The sequence below is a fragment of the Adiantum capillus-veneris genome, chromosome 16, assembly GCF_014529385.1.
Source record: "Adiantum capillus-veneris isolate H3 chromosome 16, ASM1452938v2, whole genome shotgun sequence".
Classification (NCBI taxonomy): Eukaryota; Viridiplantae; Streptophyta; class Polypodiopsida; order Polypodiales; family Pteridaceae; genus Adiantum; species Adiantum capillus-veneris.
This window is the reverse complement of record NC_140946.1, coordinates 56301115-56322483: the sequence shown is the minus strand read 5'-3', so window position 1 is coordinate 56322483 and position 21369 is coordinate 56301115. Positions and strand designations below refer to the sequence as shown.

General features: G+C 42.8%; 1 long non-coding RNA gene across 1 annotated transcript in view; it reads right to left on the bottom strand.

Moving 5' to 3' along the window:
- Nucleotides 1-925: 925 nt before the first annotated feature.
- Nucleotides 926-21369, bottom strand: part of LOC147439083 (uncharacterized) — a 31873-nt gene continuing 11429 nt past the window's right edge. The window contains exons 2-3 of the long non-coding RNA XR_015184550.1: nucleotides 1176-1319; nucleotides 926-1098 (exon numbers count right to left, since the gene is read on the bottom strand). This is a non-coding gene — a long non-coding RNA (uncharacterized LOC147439083). The remainder of the gene's footprint in view (nucleotides 1099-1175; nucleotides 1320-21369) is intronic.

Genomic DNA, 21369 nt, shown 5'->3' with positions numbered 1-21369 from the left:
GGTAGGGTGCAGAGGCGATAGTTGAAGTGCATTGTGAGTGTGCGTGTGTGCCAGATGTCTGTGCGGGGAACGAGAGAATCACGAGAGTGTGGGTGGTGCAACCTCAAGAAATGTATGAGTGAGGAGCTCCTTATTGTTGGTATATGAAAGAATAAGGGTGCGTATACACGGTGGGTGAGCGGGCGGACACTGGACGTCTGGACCCCGAGCAAAGGTGCAACGCCTTTCCCCTTTATCCCAACTTAAAGGCAATGCACTGATAAGTGAGACCTACTAGCTAAACTATCAGTATATACAAGAAACTAAGTGAGAGACTCTCTCAACCTATGCCCACTGGCTCACTCAACCATATCAGCTCTAGTGGTAGACGAGCGTGCATATCCACGCTAGAGCCTGCATGTAAAATCCGCAGATAACTTTGTATGGTCTGCAAAGCTCCACAAAGCACCATGCTAGTGTCAATCACTGTATGACTGACAATCCCTGCTGTAAATGTTCCCATTGCAGCTGCTAGGTCGGGCCTCGACACTTGTATGCCGTACATGAGATGCCCGAATGCTGACAAAATCTGCACAAACATGGTTTTTCTAGCCTCTCGTTTGCTATATGTATGCACTGCATCATCATGCACTATAAGAGGAGTTGTCTATAATCGCTAACATTGTAGCAGAAAAACAAAGAAAAAAGGAGAGAAAAATTTGAGGGGGCGGCAATAACCGCGTGTCAGTTGCCGCGTTTATTACAACGCTGATTTTCGCTACACGCTAATTAAAAATAAAGGTACTCATTTGGGCCACCCAATTTTGGGTGGCCCAAATGAGCACCTTTATTTTTGACCTGCATAAAACAATGAATTATCAATTGTTTCCTAGAAGAGTATAAAAAATACCAAAGAACTGAAATTGAATTTACTTTACCTTGACAATTAAAACTGGAGAAGATCAACTATTTAAAAAAGTTATAACAATAAAAAGTAAATAGTTGTATATACATTGTGCCACATTGGGACTTTACAAAAGTTTAGACAAAACATTTTTCTATCTAATGCTCCTCTATCTCATCGTCGTCCAGAGGCACATATGTTGGATCACTTTGACTCTACATAAACCCAAACCAAATCAAACAATTATCAACAACTCAAAACGATTGATACAAAATTACTTGTTTAAACTTACCGCTTGTAGTGGTCCAATCGCCGCCTCGAATTGCTCGTGAGTGATGTGGTTGTTTTTGAACAACCATCACAAAGTATCAAATTCAGTATGTCGCTCCCGATACTTGATCATCTCTCTGGTTGATCGAGAGAGAGTGATATTTTCCTAAGTTAACAATAACAATACCAAATCATCAACTACAATCTTTATAATCACTGATCAACGTTATAATTCAATTAATCTTACATATTTATCCTTCCAAGCTCCCTTGCCTCCTGAGCCATAGTGCATGGGAGTTTGTCTTGTGCGATGAGCCCGTCGCAGCTTGATCGCTCTTCTCTTGAATTGCCTACTCCCACTCCGCGTCTGCCATGTTGCCACCACGGTAACTCCTGTCTGGATCTCTGACCTAGTTGGCTTCTGGGCACCGCACACTGGACTGCTTGTTTTTCAGAAATGTCTTTACGTAGCCCTCCAACCATTGCTGTGAAAAACATTGATCGGGGGCGGTTGAAAATCTAGCTAACATAGCATCCTCAATGTACCGTGCATGATCGGGTAGTTGGTCTCTAAACTTTATAAAACAGTTCTTATACGTTGAATGTATAAGAATTTGTAGATGGCGTCGAAATGCCCTGCCCTGTGCTGTACCGAAATCCACCTCCCCGCCATATTTAATCCTGTTAGTAGCACCCATGCGTGTCTGGCATGGGTGCGTCAATATCCTTGTCCTCTGCGTCAGGGACGACATGCTCTAAAAGTGGGGACTCCGTTCCCCTGCCACTACCAAAACATGCGAAACCACAAAGATCTATTGTTGCTTCATCTCTCACGACGCTCGCTGCCCTGAGATGAGCGTCGACGCGCGCTGCCCCAGAGGAAGTCTGTCGACGATGTTCTGGCGAAGCAGGAGTGGAATGGAGTGGCGTAGGACCCTATGATGCCATGGGAGTAGGACCTTACGATGCAAGGGGGGTAGGACCCTGCGATGCAAGGGAAGTAGGACCCTGCGATGGAATAGGAGTAGGACGAAACGAAGGGAGAGTAGAGGGAGGTGCCGTCGGTGCGAGGCTCTGTAGGTAAGGAGTCCCTCCCTGATTCCCCCATGGTGTAATCTGTGGAGAAATGCCGTAGGTCGCAAGCTGCTACAGAGTGTAGCGGCCAAACAAATCCTTCGTCGAACGAAGGTACTACTCTTGTAAAGAGATAGCCCACTGTAAGTCAGGATCTACGACCGGTGGAGGAACCTGAGAAGGGTAGGTATAGGATGGCCATGCCTGCAAATAACAAAAAAAAACCTATGACACTCATGGTTTAGGGTTAACTACGTAGACACATTCTTTATTTCTTTGCTTGTTCTCACCGACTCAAGACTCGGGTCCACTGGAGGCAATGTCCACCCCGGGTGGGAGCCCACATGAGATGTGAACCAACCAATAGAAGAGCCAGCTGGCTGCTCCTCACTAGCTGGTCTCTCGTTTGACATCTACATTACAAAGAGCAATATAAGATTAAGCTTTCCACCCTACTCACTCATCTATAAATACGTACAGAAGTATATTAGCACACAAACACGTAGATACATATACATACTAGTAGACCTAAGTAGAGGCTAGTAGTGCCAAAGGTCAACTGCACCTCTTTAGATATCATCGCAGTCTCAACCATGGTTAAACCAAAGGTACATTGCAGTAATCCACGCATGAGTGGATCAATGACCGTAACGCCACGATTAAAAAAGGACTATACCCAAAAGGAAGCGTCTAACCTTTGGGTGGTATGTTCGCATACTTAGTGCCTACATACATGCATAACCAAATATAAATGTATACACATATATGTTATGGTTGTAAATGTAGCCATCGTTTTGTGTTGGCTACACCTAGATTCAACGTCTAAGTGATCAATTGATCGTAACATTACAATTCTAATGTAATGCAATAAGTAATTCCATTTCTCTCACTGAGTCTCTCTCTCTATCCCTCTCGCTCTCCCCTTCTCGGTCGTGCGGTTGAACTACAAAGGGGAAGCTCCATCCTAGAGTCATGCCTGCGCCTCCATGTAAAGCAAGCACTTCGTTCAACAAAACGTCCTCACCTTGAAGGTAATCTTGGTGTTGGTTGCTCAGGTATCCCTTTGGAGCCCAATTTTCCTCTCTCCCTATCTCTCTCCCTCTTTTCCTATCTCTCTCTATTCCTCTCTCTCTCTCTCTCTCTATTCCTCTCTCTATTTACTCTCTCTCTTTCCCTATCTCTCTCTCTCTCTCTCTCTCTCTCTCTCTCTCTCTCTCTCTCCCTATCTCTCCCTCTTTCTCTCTATCTCTTCCTCTCTCCTTCTGTCTCTCTCTCTCTCTCTCTCTCTCTCTCTCTCCCTATCTCTCCCTCTCTCTCTCTCTCTCTCTCTCTCCTTCCTTATATATCTATCTCTCTCTCCCTCTTTCTCTCTATCTCTCCCTCCCTCTCTCTCTCTCTCTCTCTCTCTCTCTCTCTCTCTCTCTCTCTCTCTCTCTCACTCTCTCTCACAGCCGTTTTTTGACCTAGTAGACAGCAGTTCACTCTTTTGACCATAACTTGCTCATCCGAACTCCGATTTAGGTGATCTATAGCCTCAATCGAAGAGCACGAATCCCTCTACGCATTGATGTAAAGACATATTTTTTCTGTGTAATGGAAGGCTTTGCTATAACAGCATCTCAGAACTGAAAAAACTGTCAAAACTTTGCGTTTTTGTTGCCGAGTTGAAGGCAATGTCAGACAAAACTCGCAAGGGTGGAAAAGCCACACTCGCCATGGAGAATGATGCAAAATCTCCAAGGAATTTGGATGCTAATCCAACCACATCGTCTACAACAACGGAAGCAATGATCATGGCTTACTTGATCTCGTTACAAGAAACCGTCAACAAGCAAGGTGAAGAGTTACGCGCACTTGTAATGGAGAATGGTACTTTAAGAGTTCTCGTTGTGGAGAATGAGCACCTCAAGAAGGTTCTTGAAATGCAAACAACAGGCTTGATGCATCTTGAGAATGAAGTTCAAGAATGTAAACGCTCTCTTGTTGACATGAATGTAGTGAAAGAGCGCTTGAGCAAAGTTGAGAGTGATCATGTATTGAAAGAGGAAACGATAGATACAATACGACATGATGTACGTGAGATGAGAAATGCATCCAAATCATGGGCTGATATATGTAAGGATAATGTGGTTTCTACATCTCCTATCACGCAAGCCGTTGTCCAAGCAAAGAATGTAGAGAATGTGGACACTCAAGAATTGCAAGAACGACAAAAACGCTCAAAGAACATCGTCATTCGTGGAATCAAGGAGGAAAGCATGGAAACACCCCAATCTCTTGCGGTTGCTATTGAAGAGTTTTTTGCTACACACTTTGGCATGTCAGGAATCATGGCTTATGGTGCACATTGAGTTGGAAAACAAGGAGTCCCTCGCTCGGGAGAAAGACCTATTGTATGTACCATGGCTAATGAGGTAAAGAGAAAGATCATCCTTGACAATGGTTGGATCTACCTCAAAGGAACGGGTTGTAATGTATATGAGGATCGCACTCTTATGCAACAAAATGTACGTCGCAAAGCATACGAGGAAAGAAGCAAGAAGGTTAAGGTATCATCTCAAGAAGAAAAGGCACTTGAGGAGGATGCAAGTCCACCCAACAAATAGGGACACATGATCTATGAGACCAACTCACGCTTGCGAATAAGCTTTTGGAATTGTAACGGGTATCCATGGAATGCGGGAATTGGCATTGATGAGCTTACCAATGACTCCGATGTGATACTTCTTGTCGAAACATGGGAGCATGATGCGCAACGAATTCTTGGATTTGACAAATACGATGTGCATTCTTTGATGTGGGCCAAAAATGCAAAGCAATGAAGAGGCCAAGGAAACGTAGCATGTATGACCAAAAAGGGTTTGAAAGATGTTTCCATTGTCAAAGAAGATAAGTATAAACGCTACTTATGGCTGAAAATCAGCCCACCAAATGGTCAAGTCATGTTTGTGGTCGGCTGCTACATTCCTCACTATGACTCCAACTTTTATGCTCGCTTGAATATGGATAGAGATCAGCCCTTTGTTGAACTAGAGGAAGACATTGCTCATTACAAGGATCAAGGTGAAGTCATTGTTTTTGGAGACATGAATGCTCGCACAAATATGTTACAACACGACACACAACAAGTCGACATGCCGCATGTATCAAGAAGAGTGGATGACTCATACATGTATAATCGAAGTTCTAATGATGCAAAAGAAGTGGATCACTATGGAAAGTCACTTCTACATATGTGCAATAGTACCGGAATGCTCATTGCAAATGGTGTATCTCTATGGCAAGGCACCAATGACTTTACATGTAGAAAGCACAATGGTGCTAGCGTGATTGACTATATGTTGTTCTCAGAAGCCACTCTAGAATGCATACAAAGCTTTACACTTGGTGAATGGAATCCGGAATTGGATCATAGGATGTTATGTATTGACCTCAAGTGTGGTAAACGGCCCGAGCATGAAGCCTCCAATCATGATGTGAATCATTTGTACCTACGTCTAGACTTCAAACGAGCACTTATATATGCTGATATGGTGGACCAAATGTTAAGCATGATAGAGCATCAAGGGAGCCCAACATTAGAATGCAAGTGGAAAGTTTTCAAAGAAGTAATTTTCTCTTGTGCGAAGGAATGCTTTTCGGCGAAACACATGTCTTGCAAAAGGTCTAAGAAGGGTAGCACTAAGAAGAAATGGTTTGACATGGAATGTAGTCAAGCCCGAAAACACTTGCTAAGATTGGATGCAATCAAAGACAAGGAAGTTTACTTGGAATGTTCACACACATACAAAGCACTTGTTCAAAAGAAGAGGAGAAGGTGGGAAGTCGAAAAACAACTTCTTTTAGCACAAGAGAAAGCACATGCATGTGGCAAGTTTTGGCAAAATCTAAAAGGCAAGCGCGTTGAGAGCTTTGGTGACTTGACTCTTGAGGATATGTATATGCATTGTAAGAACCTCTATGAGCAACCCAATGTTGATAAGATGGAGGGTTGTAGCTCCCTTCCATTTATGTCTCCCTTCTTTACCATTGAAGATGTATGCCGCGCGCTTGAGAAACTTGCTACTCGCAAGCCAGGTGACCTTCAAGGTGTCAAGGCTGAAATGATTAAATGGACAAGCAAGAAAACACGATATTGGATATGCGATATGTTTAACCTTGCACTTCAGTATGGCATGCCTCATGATTGGAGTGCAAATTGGATCAAACCTTTGCACAAAGGAGGAGATGTAAACAATGTGAACAACTATCGCACTATAATGGTTGGTTCTTTGATGGCAAAGTTATTTGGATGTATCATGGAGATGAAGATAAGTGAGTGGGCTGAAAAGAATGGAAAACGTGCGCTTGGCCAAGCAGGTTTTCGAAAGCATCATAGCACTATTGATCACCTTGTCACTCTTCGAGTTCTTATGGAAGCGTCTCGATTGAAAGGAAAAAAGTTGTATTGTTGCTTTGTGGATTTCAAGAAAGCTTTTGACATGGTACCGCGAGGAAATCTTTGGAGACGTATGCAAAGCCTTCAAGTGCCGAGAGAATTTATGCATGCAGTCTTTCGCATCTACCAAAAAGTGATATGTCGATTACGTATGGGAGATGGAATTTCAGAATTTTTTGCAAGCACTATTGGTGTCAAACAAGGATGCCCACTTTCCCCAACCCTCTTTGGGCTACTCATTGATGAATTGGAATACATGGTTCTTGATTTTATGCAGCCAGAAGGCATAGAAGAGGTTAAGATTGGAAATGCGGTGATCATGCTTTTGCTTTATGCCGATGATGTAGTGCTCTTGGCACATACCTTAGAAGATGCACAAAAGCTTATGAGTGTCTTGGAACGCTTTTGCCTACATAGCGGGCTGATCGTGAATGGATCCAAAACCAAGGTTATGCTTGTAAAGACCCTCAATGACGAAAATCCATGCATTGTATACAACAATGAGAAACTTGAAGTGGTAGATCACTTCAAGTACCTTGGCCTTGAGGTTCCATCCAATCATAAATGGAAGGATTGTGCAATGCGTCGCTTGGAAGCCGGAAAGAGGGCTTATTATGCATTTGAGAACATGTGCAATGCAGGAGAGATCAAGTGTTGGGCTCTCAAAAAGTACCTCTTTGACACATTGGTGACACCGGTGCTTCTTTATGGAGTGGAGGTGTGGGGTGGAAGCATTGGGAAGTCTACTTGGAAAGAGTTTGAGAATGTCCATAAGCGTTTTCTCACCAACTTTCTCCAAGTCAAGACACAAACACCCTACATGCTCTTAGTTCTTGAGTCCGGATCGCTTCCCATTGAAGTCTTGGGCATGGAAAGGGTTGTGGAGTACATGCATAAGACACAACGTAGCCCTTTGCATCGACTTCCTAGAATCGCATATGAAGCAAGTCAAAAGGTTCAAAAGACATGCAAGAGCAAAATACTAAGTTCGGGGTGGATGCTTGATATCAAGAAATGGTTTGGAAGATGGGATGCATGTCACTTGGTCAAGGATGCGTCGATCGACTCCCAAGTTAATGAGGTCTTCTTACAACGCCAATGTATCATGGCTTGGGAGAAATCTGGAGGTTCTCGCTTCAGCCATTACACCACACATGTTGCCCCAAACTACAAATATCTCTTCTTCTCGGAACGAGGTAACCGAACCCATTCCTACATCCTTGAGCCCATCCCGTTGAGTGCGATCCGCACCATTGCCTCCATTCGTCTTAGCTCCCATTCTCTACGCTGCGAGACAGGACATTGGGGCACTGGCGAGGAGTGTCATCGACTTTGCACCTTATGCCCTCGTCAAGTGCGAGAGAGTGAGTACCACACACTACTTGAGTGCTCAGCTTTTGACCACATTAGGTTCTCTTTTCCCCATATATTCAGCCATGAGCTCTCCCTACATACCTTCCTCTCCCAACCACGATGTGGACTCTCTATTGCGACGCTCATTTCAGCCATTTTTGAGCATCGAGAGTCACTTATGAACTCCACTCACACCACGTGACATGTTCATTTGGTCCCATAGGTCATATTTGACCTCCCAGGACAATAATAGAACTATCTATCTCTCTCTCTCTCTCTCTCTATATATATATATATATATATATCTCGCTATCTCTCCCTCTTTCTCTCTATCTCTCCCTCTTTCTATCTACTCCTATATCTCTCTCTCTCTCTCTCTCTCTCTCTCTCTCTCTCCCTCTCTTTTTCTCTCTATCTCTCCCTCTTTCCCTCTCTTCTTCTCTCTATTTCTCTCTCCCTATCTCCCTCCCTCTCTCTCTCTCTATCTAATTTCTCTCTATCTCTCCCTCTCTTCTTCTCTCTCTCTCTCTCTCTCTCTCTCTCTCTCTCTCTCTCTCTAATTTCTCTCTATCTCTCCCTCTTTTCCTCTCTCTCTCTCTCTCTCTCTCTCTCTCTCTCTCTCTCTCTCTCTCTCTCTATTTCTATCCCTATCTCTTTCCCTCTTTCTCTCTTTCTTTCCCTCCCCCCCCCCCCTCTCTCTCTCCCTCTCCCTCTCTCTCTCTCTCTCTCTCTCTCTCTCTCTCTCTCTCTCTCTCTCTATATATATATATATATATATATATATATATATATATATCTTTCTCTCTCTCCCTTTATCTATCTCTCTTTCTCTCTCTCTCTCTCTATCCCTCCCTTTCTCTCTCTCTCTCTCTCTCTCTCTCTCTCTCTCTCTCTCTCCATTTATCTCCCTCTCATTAATTCTCTCCCTCTTTCTCTCTCTCCATTTATCTTCCTCCCATCAATTATCACTCTCTATTTATCTACCTCTATCCCTCTTTCTCTCTCACTCTCTTTATCTATCTCTCTCTCTCTCTCTCTCTCTCTCTCTCTCTATTTATTTCCCTCCTCCTCTCTCTCTATTCATCCTTCTCCATTTATCTCCCTCCCTCCCTCTCTCTCTCTCTCTCTCTCTCTATCTATTTCTCTCTCTCTCTCTCTTCTCTCTCTCTCTCTCTCTCTCTCTCTCTCTCTCTTCATTTATCTCTCTTTCTCTCTATTTCTATCTAACATTCTATCCAAACAATCATTTTCAAACGTGCCTAACAAATCAATCATTTTCAAACGTGCGTAGCAAAGCAATCATTTTTAAACGTGCCTAACAAAGCAACCATTTCAAACAAGCCGTGCAAAGCAATCATTTCCTAATGAACGAGATATGTTATAGATTCTTTATTTTCTCTATTTTTTTGGGATTTATGCGTGTGTGTGTGTGTGTGTGTATGTGTGTGTAGTAGAAAATAAAAGGGAAAGAGGGGGGATGTGATTTTGTGTTTACCTCTTTCTTTGTAGGCGGTTGAGCTTCCAAAGACGATGGCCGAATACTTCCTTCACCGAAACTTGGATGAAACCCTCTTCAAAGAAACTTGGGAAGCTTGGAGAAAGAGGGGGGGGGCTTGGAGAAGGAGAGAGAGGAAGGGAGAGGGGGGGTGGGAGAGGGGGGGCAGAGGCAAGAGCGATTGGGCAATTTGGGTGCACAACATGGTGATCTCCCATTGGCTCTACGTCGGCATCTCCTATGGCGTAGAGCCAACAATAGCTCCTATGGCGTCTTTGTCGCACTTTGAGGTAGAGGATGAGCACATGTTCGGCATGTGTGATGAGTTAGTAGCTCATGTGCGCGACATGTGCGAGGAGGATTGTCAGCCCTACACTAAACGGGTTGCCGAAACGGAGGATAGATTGATAACGAGTGCCCGAACACCTCTTTATGACGGTGCATGGTACTCGGTGCTCCGAGCATCGTTGGAAGTCCTCAACTTGCAAGCAAAATTTAGTTGGAGTAATGTAAGTGTCGATGCGCTACTTCTGTAAGTATGGAATGTGGCTTTTATATACTCTCTCCCCTCTCTCTTTATGGTGTCGTCTTCGAGGAATTATACTAATACGCATGTTTGTTGTAGTTTGCTGGGCAAAATATCGCCAGAAGATCACCACATGCCTCTAGATCGTCGACGAGCTAGATCGTATGTCACTGCACTTGGAATGGAGTATGAGCGCATCCATGCATGCGTCAACGATTGTATGCTATACCGCAATGAGCATGCACATGCTACCTCATGTCCCGTGTGTGGGGAGGCACGATACAAGACAGGAGTGAGTGGGGCACACCTACCCCGCAAGGTATTGAGACATTTTCCATTAATTCCTTGCATCCAACACATGTTTAAAAGCAGGTCTACCGTGGAGCTTCTCGCATGGCACGCAAACCATGGCTCAAATGATGGAATGATACTTGTTCCTGTTGATTCACCTGTATGGAGGCACATCGAAACTCAATGGCCAGAGTTTGGGTTGGAGCCTCGACACTTGAGGCGTGGGTTAGCAAGTGATGGTGTCAACCCCTTCGGCACTAAGTCTACTTCATGGAGCACTTGGCATGTGGTGATCGTCAACTACAATATTCCATCATGGGAGACAACCAAGAAGGGCAATATACTTCTTTCCTTGCTTGTGCCAGGGAAGTACAAAGTGTCAAATATTGACATTTACCTCGAGCCCCTCATCGAGCAGTTGGAGGAGTTATGGAGAGGCATTCCTGTTGTTGATGTCTCACTTGTAAAGGGGGGGAGAGAGGCCATTGTGAGGGGAATCCTTATGTGGACTATGCACGACTATCCTGGGCTTGGAGAGATTTCTGGTAACCCCCTTTCCTCTACTCTTTCCCTCTCTCCCTTTAGTTCACTTTAGTTCACTCATCTCTCTAACCATATGATATGTATGCAGGGTTGTCCACATCGGGGCATAATGCATGTCCTACTTGTGGGCCATCGTTGGTGACGGAGAGGCCCGAGTCCTTGCGCAAGGTAAACTATCCAAACAACCATCGTTTCTTACCCCAAGGTCATAACAAGCACAAGGATCCAACAAATGGGAAGAATCCTCTAAAGCTCATGATAGCAGATTGGGCAACCATTTGGGAAGAACACCACAACAACAATCCAACTCCGTGTCCTCCACCAAAAGGTCTGTCAAAGTATTCCATATTGGAAGGACTTAAAATACAACACCTCTTGGATCCCATGCACATATTCAAGAATGTAGCACAAACACTATGGGACCACATTATTGGCAAGAAGGACTCTTTGGGTGCGAGGGAGGATTTGAGGCTTTTAAAACATCTTCCTGCCTCTGCTACTCCACGGCGTGTCCCAAATGGAAAGATTGTGCTTCCTAAAGCATCATGGATGCTAGCCAAAGAAGAATTAGACAAGGTGAAGAGTACCATTGCCTCTATTCGCACACCAACAGGATACATGAGGTCACTAAAGGGAGCTTTCACAAAAGCGAAGAAGGATGGAAGCGTTTGATTGTATGGGTTGAAGTCCCATGATTGGCACAAGATGATTCAGGTAATCTTCATACTCCCTATTCTATCTATAGTTTGTGTGTATGACTATCACTCACTTTTCCTTTCCCTGATTTACATTGTAGTTTATTCTGCCAGTGAGTATGTGTATACGTCAGGACAAGAAAGTCAGGGGCGCTATTTTCAAACTAGGAGAGCTAGTAAGGTACACCACAAGACTCCACTCAACTACACCTTTTTTATGTACATAATAATTTCAACTAGCACTTAGTGTATCCTTGTGTGGGTTTTCTTGCAATTTATGAGCTCCAAGGAAATCGAAATAGATACTATCCCTGTTGCTCAAACACTTGCAATAGAAACTCTGTGTGCCATTAAAGATGCATTTCCTCGATTTGTCCTTCTTAGTCAAATTCACCTCTTGGTTCACGTGGTAGAGGAGATCGCTATATGTGGAGTAGTGCATGCACAATGAATGTTCTTCTTAGAGAAGTTTTTAGAGACTCTTAAAGATTTGTGCGGCTACGGTCTCAACCAGAGGCATGTATGGCCGAAGGGTGGATCGTTCAAGAGGCATTTGTTTACATATCAGAGTATTTGACACAAGTTGATCCTTCAATGCCTCACATGTGGTCAGATGAGGAAGATGCAAGGATGACTTCACACTTGCCAAGTGGAAAGGGGAAAATACTTAACATGGATATGAATCTATCCCGAGTGATCGATAACTTTTGCATTCTCAATGCAAAGATTATGACCAAGTGGGTGGACTTGTGGACAGTGGCAAAGGCAAGACGTTTGCAAGAGAGGGAAGCATGTAAACAAGCACATGGAGGAAGGAGGGCACCCCAGTGCTTAGACACCTTGCATGTTTCCTAGATCTCATTAGTGTAGAGTGGATTCATGAGAGAATGACCGAGGCAAAAGCCCGCGGAGAAGACATCACCAACAAAGAATGGGAGTATGCACGAAGCTACGTACAAAAAGTAGAGTACTCATATACCTAAACCATATTGTAACGCTATTTCTTGAAATTATCTTTAATACGTATTTGATAAATTAATATATTTTTCTATTTTGTAGTGCCTTTTCTTTAACTCTATGTGGTCAAAGGGTCGTCACTTTCATACGCGCCACATTGATGAGCGTAGAACCACCATGGATTGTGCCATCATGGGCAAATTTGACACAGGGTGGTGATGAAGCCAGGTACTGCGGAACTATTGAAAGGATACTAAAGGTTAATTTTAGAATCTTTCATACCTTCATCTTCGAGTGCAAGTGGTTTGCAAATGTGTCTACACGACATGAGAATGGCCTTTACATGGTGGACTTTAGTGTGCATCACACAGGGAGGTATCACAATTTAGTTTTACCGCGCAATTGTAAGCAGATGAGTGACATGTACCTTTTTTATTCTTATTTGCTTGTAGCATTAGTTATACCAATGTTACTCACTTTGAGCTTCTATTTTATAGGTAATCTATATCCCAGCAATCCACCAACCAAAACTTTGGTTCGTAATTCCCCTAACACCTCGGGGGAGAACCATTTTTTCCACTAATGAAGTGGAGACTATCTTCGACCCTCTTCCACCTCCAACTTTTGGATGAGGTGGAAACAGAGGAGGGAGGTCGATGAATCAAGTCCGGCGGCAGCAAGTTTTAGCGAGGATGATTGTCATGATGATGAAGATGATGAGATGGAGGATGACAAACTCGAAGATGATGAAGGCACTACATCCACAAACGACAATTCCGTTTCTCTCTTTATTGATTTAGGAGCCATGGGCTTAGAATTGAATGTGGCTTCATGTAGAGATCTTTTGGAAGATGATTTATAAACATTTTTCATTATGAAGTTTTTTGGTCGTGTAATCCATTCATTCTCTCTCTCCCCCCCCTCCTCTTTAGATTTGAGAATATGCTCAATTATGTTAATCAATTGACAAAGATTATTTTAGTTGTATCAAGTGTAATCTATATCCCCCGCCTCCTTCTCCCCCCCCCCCCCCTCTCTCCTCTCTCTCTCTCTCTCTCTCTCTCTCTCTCTCTCTTTCTTCTCTCTTTCTTTCTTCTTTCTTTTTTAAATTTGAAAATTATATACAATATTCTTTAATTTTTATTGAGAGGAGGGAAACACCAAATTTAAAGGGCAGAGGGGGGGGGGGAGAGGTTAAGCCAAAATTTGAAAGCTTAGGCGCTAAATTGACTATCGGATATAACAACGGCAATACGCGTAGTAATAACATCGGTAATAAACGTGATAATGACAGCAAAAACAGTCACGGTAATATTTTAAACACAAAAAAAACCACCCTGTGTAACATTTAATGGTCTAGTAACTTGTATTAGCGAAAAATAGCATGAACATAGTGAACATTTCATTAGAATAGATTCCCAAGAGAATAACAAGAGTGCTTGGGTGAGAGAGCAACAAAAAAGCATAACACCTAGTTAGATAGCATGAACAATACTTAAAAAGAGAGAGAAATTAAGCAATTGACAACAGTTGAGGACTCAATTTGCATGGAGCCAGTCCCCCCTCCAAAAGGCTTTGTATGATGGTTTCTCCCATCAAGAGAGACATTTTACAATACAACTCTTTGTGTTCCTTCAATACTAGCTAGTGCAATGAAGATGGAAACTTCATGCACTAAGCAAAACACTTATCAAACACAACATCAATTCCCTCACGGTCTCAGACCCAAGACCTCACACACCTTGGAAGATGGTGAGAGCTAGCGGGGTATGAGAGTAGATTGAGAGGAAGAAGGAGTATTCTTACAAGAAAGATGTACATCTCCTCACATAATCACTCATATTAGCATATGTTAGCTTATTAATTAGCATGGTAGAGGAGATGAGCATGCATTGAAGCTTGGCTCTTGGTTGGATTTGCATCACAAAGCCAAGAGTTGTTGGTGTAGGCCTCCCTTCTCACAAGCTTGGAGTAGGTGGTAAGATTTTCATTAAACCTTGAGAAGGAGAGAGAGTCTTCTTTGCTTCACGCATGAGATTGTGTGAGTGTGTGTGTGATAATGCCTTGCAAAAATCATCCCCCTCTCTCTCTTGGTCGACCCCCTTGCTAATTTCTCATGCTACAGCCCTATTGGACCTCCCCATGCCTAGCCAATGGAAATTAAGCAGCATAAGTGATAGCCTTCTAACATGTGTCCCCCTTTCCCCTTTTGTGAGAGATTTAGGTAATTAAAAAATGCAATTAAACTCTCATTGGACCCCTTTGCCTCCTGGCCAATAGGAATCAGGCAAGCCATTGGGCTGCTGAATGCTCATTGGTCCCCTTGGGAGACTCTCCAATAGTCTTCTAGAGAGCTTGATTCTTATTGGTTCTTTGATTAAGTGTTTATAAATTTATTAAACTAGATTTACTCTAGCCTAATTCCCATTAGTCCACCTCCAAGGCCATCCAATAGGATTTGAGTACACCTTGTGGGCATCTGGGCTAGGGAGCTGACATGTGTCCCTCTTTCCCCTTGTGTACAAATAAAGCTTGTAGTGTGTGTGTGTGAGAGTTTCTCTATCATCCCCTACTTGCAAGGCTCACCCCCTCCTATGTAGGGATTATGAAGACTTTTTGTGACACACACAAAGCATCCAATTCCCCTAATGTTTCACCTTTGGACAGAACCTTTGGATTTTGGAACCTTAACATTTTGGAAGTCTTAATGGGCTGAACCTTAGGGTCTTTTAAGCCCATTCTTGCACATTGCTCTTTTGCTGATGGCCCCCCCTTTGGATCCCTATTTTCCCTCCTTTGGATCCCTACTGTGGCCGGTCTGCTAGCTTAACCAATATTCTAGCTTTTTCTCCCCTGACACTTCGCCATATTAAATGATCAATTTAACATGAGATCATTTAGGAGAATTAGATATTGATTATTATGACATTAAATCTCTCTTGAAATCATAGTTGTCCTCGACTATGGGGTAGAGAAGATAAAGCATATTCATTAGTCCTTTTCCTAGCGGGTAGAGGATCCCTATGTTACCCTACGATATCGTTCCAGAATGGATGACTAGTCCATTTGGCGCTTGAGAGCCTAGGCTGCCAAAAGCATGTTTGCACATTAGTCCTATCAATCTTCCATAGTAGAATGACAAGCTCTACTTGGTGTTTGGGAGACGTCATCTCCGCAAACTTGATCTAAGCATGCATACTACTTTTTTTTTGTGCACAATAAAGAAAAAGAGAGTCTTATAAGACAAAAACTTTGTTCATTTTTAACATTTGTACATTTGCTTACTCTAAGAAGCATTGTAAGCATTTACAAGGTTTAGGCTATCCTCTAATTGTATGCCTTGCATCCATCTAGCATCTTCAAAAGGATAATTCTTAAACTTAATAAGATAGTCTTACCGCCTCTTAGTACCTTGTCTTCATGTCGGAGAATGGACTCGGGCTCCAACACCTCTTCTTGGTCCATGATCTCCGGTGGGTCTTCAATAGTTGGTTCTTGAGGTGGCTCTCCTTTGTAAGGCTTTAATAGGCTCACATGAAAAGCATTGTGTATGAGCCAATGACTGGGCAACTTGAGTTGATAGGCCATCTCAGTGATTGGCCTAAGAATCTCGAAAGGACCATAGTACCTTTTTTCTAACTTAGCATAGTACTTTTGGTGTCCTGTAGAATTCTTGCCCGTCGTATGCCTTAATCGAGCCTTGGGAAATTTGAGTAAGACCCAATTATTTCCTTTAAAGGCTTGGGCTCTTCTGTGCTTGTCAACAACAACCTTTTGCCTTTGCTGTGAGATAAAGATAACATCCTTAATCTTTTGAAAAGATTTTTGTAGGTCTTGGCTATACTCATCTGCAGCAGTAGCAAAGATCTTCCCATGTACCTTAAGTAGCAAGGGACTTTTTGATCTTCCCTCTATTACCTCAAAAGGTGCTTTTCACGTGGAAGTATGTACAGTGTTATTGTAGGCATACTCCACTAAGGGTAAGTACTTCTCCCATTGGGATCTTTGATCTACTTCCGTTACATAGGCTTTTAGTAGATCGAGAATTATTAGGTTAGCTATTTCACTTTGGCCATTCGTTTGCGGGTGATAGACCGAAGAGAAATTTAGCCTTGTTCCTAAATTCTCAAACAGACCCTTCCAGAAATTACTGGTCATTCTAGGATCTCTATCCGACACTATGGACATTGCAAGCCATGGTACTTGAAGATTTGTGAAATGAAGAGGGTTGCCATTTGATGGGCTTTGATAGTCTTTTTGACATGTATAAAATGAGCTTGTTTACTGAACCTGTCTACTATCATCCATATTACTGTATTCCCATAGATAGACTTAGGCAATCCAAAGATAAAATCCATGGATATGCTCTCCCATGGTGAATTAGGGATTGGCAAAGTTGAAGCAATCCAAGGTGCTTCCCTCTATCAAACTTCGTCTTTTGGCATACCACACATTTAGAAACATACTCTTCTATGTTTTCTTTCATGGTAGGCCAATAGAAATATGTTTCAATCCCCTTTAGGGTGTAGACTGAATCCCTCTATGCCCTGCATAAGGAGGAGCATGAGATTCATACATTACTTTCTCACGTAGTGAGCTAGTAACGTATAGTCTATTGCCATAGAGAAGATAACCATCTTGTAAAATAATGGTTCCTCTTTCTTCCCTAGTGCAAGGGCTGAAATCACATCGGGATCAATAGCATACTCATCTATCATAGAAGATAGATCATTGTGAGTTTCTACGGAAACCGCATTCACTCTCGGCCGTCTTGAGAGTGCATCGGCTACTTGATTATGTTTGCCAGCAATGTGAGCAATATGAAAATGAAATTGCAAAAGAGAGTTTGCCCACCTCATTTGTTTGTCGGAGAGCTTGGTCTGCGTCATGAAGTACTTAAGACTTTGGTGATCCGTTTGCAGAATGAAAGGAGTCCCCGATAAATAGTGCTTCCATGAGTCTAAGGCATGTAGAACTGTGAGGGGTTTCTTTTCATATATGCCTAGAGCTTGCTCAACAGGGTCGAGCCTTTGACTTTCATAGCCTATGGCGTGCCCTTCTTGAAGCAAAACAGCTCCAAGGCAATCACCACAAGCATCACATTGGACCTCAAATGGCTTTGAGAGATCCGATAGTGTAAGCACAAGTTGAGAGATAAGCTTTTCTTTAAGCTTTTTGAAAGCATTGTTCTCCTTGGCAGACCATGTGTACCTAACGTTTTTCTTTGTTAGATCATGTAATGGTCCTGCTATTAGTGAGAACTTTTCTATGAAGCATCTATAGTATGCACACATACCTATAAAGCTTCTTAATTCATGAAGATTCCTTGGTTTAGCCCATCCTTTTATTACTTCTAACTTTGATGGATCCATTTGGATGCCATCTTGAGAGATAATGTGACCTAAATATTGAATCTATTGTAAGAAAATTCACTTTTCTTTCAATTAACATAAAGTTTATTCCCTCTTAGAACTTGAAATATTACCTGGAGGTGTTGCTTGTGTTCGTCTAATGAATTATAGTAGATGATGATATCATCAAAGAACACTCCAGTAAAGGTTCGGTGAGGCTTGAATAGCTTCTCCATCAAGTGATTGAATGTGGCTGGTGCATTGGTCAAGCCAAAAGGCATGACAATGTATTCGTAAAGACCAAACGTAGTGCAAAATGCGGTCTTTACAATGTCTTGATCAACTATCCTTATTTGATGATAGCCACTTTTTAGGTCAATCCTACTGAAGTAGGTGGACCCTTGTAGCTTATCAAATAGGTCTTCTACCCGTGGAACAGGAAACCTATTTTTTGTTACCATATACATGTGGTAGTGATGTGTGTGAATACAGTAGGACCGCCGGGGCATTTTTTCCCTCTTTAGGAGGTTTTTCCCCCCGTGCATTGTATATACGCCCATCACTCTAGGGCTATCTATCTTTCCATTGCACACTAAGTTATACACTCTCTGTTGTGTACCTTGAGCTTCCTTCATCTTCTCCAAGCTGTGTGTGTCTCTCTGCACCCCTAATTCCAACAATTGGTATCAGAGCAGGTCACGTCCTCTCGGGCTTCGTCGCCAACTGCTCTAGCACACGCCTGCTCACTTTCTCCGATTTTAGTGAGCTTTGGCAAGCGTTCGCAGGTCGACAAATACTTCGGGTGAGCTCGTAGAGCATGGTGTGCTCAGATTTTTGATTTGGGCTCATTTCAGCCTCTGTTTCCACTACAGAAAGTACTGCACAGGCTATTTCGTCATTTTGTGCAGAATTTTTGTCAATGCCGTTTTCTGCATAACAGGTGCCTTATAGTCTTCTACGGTTTGTGCTATATAGCACGTGTTGTTCCCGCTCCATTTCTCCTATTTTCGGGCAGTTTTCTCATCAGGTGCAGCATTTACCATGGCTACCAACAACAACACATATGTGTTCAAGATGTTTGTTGTTGAGGACAGGTTGGATGGGGAAAACTACCCTATGTGGGCTTATATGATGCAACATGTTCTTGTGTCAAAGGGCGTCTGGAACATTGTGCAGGGCATTGATGTACGTCCTGGTTCTGAGGATGTAGGCAATGTTGAGGATGTTGCAGGTCTTGCTGCAAGGATTGCTTCTATTAGAGTTTTTTTGCCTACGGCAGAACAAGCTTGTTGGGATGTTAAGGATGCGCAAGCTCATGCATTGATTGCATTGTCTGTGAAGCACACCATTGTTCCTCACATCCGTTCAGCAAAATCTGCAAAACAGGCTTGGGATATATTGGCTGGTCTTTATGCAAGTCGCAATGAGGCTAAAATTGCTTTGCTTCTGCTGCGAGTGGCAAAAATTCTGTTCCTAATGCTACTACTGGCAACATTCGTCTGGAAATTCTGGTGATAAGGGCAAAAAGAAGATGCGTGGCCATCATTGTAAAGGTAATGATCACTTGATCAAGTCGTGTCCTAAGTTGAAGGCCAAAGAGGCTAAGAAGAAAGAGGGTGGTTCCACTGCAAATGCTGGTTCCACTACAAATGCATCCATTGTCGAGTCTTCTGTGAAAGCAGACTGTGTTGCCTGATGTTGATGCAGAATGGGCTTTTAGCGCAGTGTGCACTTACAATCCTGCTGTCCATGATGCATGCTTGTCAGTTGCTGTAGATTCACATGTGTGGTATTTCGAGAGTGGTGCTACAAAGCACATTACCTCACATTGTGAATTGTTTACCTCTCTCGAGTCTCTCCCTCATGGGAATTCAGTCACTTGTGCCAACAATGCCTCTTATCCGGTTCAGGGAGTTGGAAAGATTGTGCTTACTGCTGCAAATGGCAGTTCCTTCACACTTGTTGATGCACTTTATGTATCTGGGATCAAGAAGAATCTCTTGTCTGTATCCACACTTGCTAGACTTGGACTTGTAGTCAAATTTGTGGATGACAGATGTATAGTTCATGATCTTAGTTTTGGTGATGAAATTGTTGCATCTGGCCTTTTGTGTCGTGGGCTATATAAGCTCACTTTGTATGACAATTGTGGACAAAATTTTGCGAATGCTGTTGCAGATTCAAAGGCTATTTCAGATGCAAAACTTTGGCATGCACGTTTTGGTCATCTGAATTTTTCTAGTTTGCTACGTTTTCAGAAATCTGATATGGTTGCTTCTTTGCCGCCTCTTGAAGCACATGTCAAACATGTTTGTGAAGGCTGTATTTTGGGTAAGATGCAACGTTCTAAGTTTCCAAAGGATGGTTCAGTTCGGGCCACATGCAAGTTGCAGCTTGTGCATAGTGATGTTTGTGGGCCCATGCAAACTCCATCCTTAGGCAATTACCTTCACTTCGTGACTTTCATTGATGATTACTCTAGGCATGCATGGGTATTTCTGCTTAAAGCGAAGTTTGAAGTTTTGATGTGCTTCAAACAATTTCTGGCTATGGCTGAAAATGTCTTGAAATGTACTATGGGCACCGTCCCTTCCGATCGAGGGGGGGAGTATATGTCTCATGAATTTAATGCATTTCTGGCTAGTGGTGGGATAAAACACCAATTAACAGTGCCTTATACACCTCAGCAAAATGGTGTTGCTGAGAGGAAAAACAGGTCACTCACGGAAATGGCACGATGTATGGTCAAAAGTCAAGCTTTGCCGCATTCTTTTTGGCTTGAGGCCATCATGTGTGCCACTTATGTACTTAACAGGTGTCCTACGAAAGCTTTGCAGTCTATTACTCCATATGAAGCATGGCATGATAGAAAGCCTTCTATTGAGCACATGCGTGTTTTTGGCTGTTTGGCTATGCTTTGGTGCCACAAGTGCAGCGCAGAAAATTGGATGATAAGGCTTTCAAATGTATTTTTGTTGGTTATAGTGCTGAAAGCAAAGGTTACAGGTTGTATCATCCGCACACAAAACGTATTCTGGTTTCTCGCGATGTAGTGTTTGTGGAAGATTCTGTTCAGCCTTTGCTGTCATGTACTAGAGACAGTAATGTAAGCTCACAGGATATTTATGACACTTTGTTGTCTCTTTTCAGTGGTGGAAATATGAATGTAAGTTCCAATGAGGCAAATGTACAGCCTATGGGGGTTTCTGAAAATGTTCTAGATCAGCCTATCACTGATGCAGATGTACATGATGTACTTGATGAGGAAAGGGCTGAAACTGAGCAGGCTAGAGGTATGCCAAAATGGCTGGTACACACTTTGCGTGACAGTAAATTGGATGCACCTTTGTCTAGTCGTACTCGTTTAGGCTCTCGCCATGCATCTTATGCATCGGATTGTTATGCTTTGGCTGTGTCTAGCTTACATGATGTTGAGGACCCTCTCTCTTTTGATGAAGTAGAAAATTCAGAAAATTGGATGGCTGCCATGCAA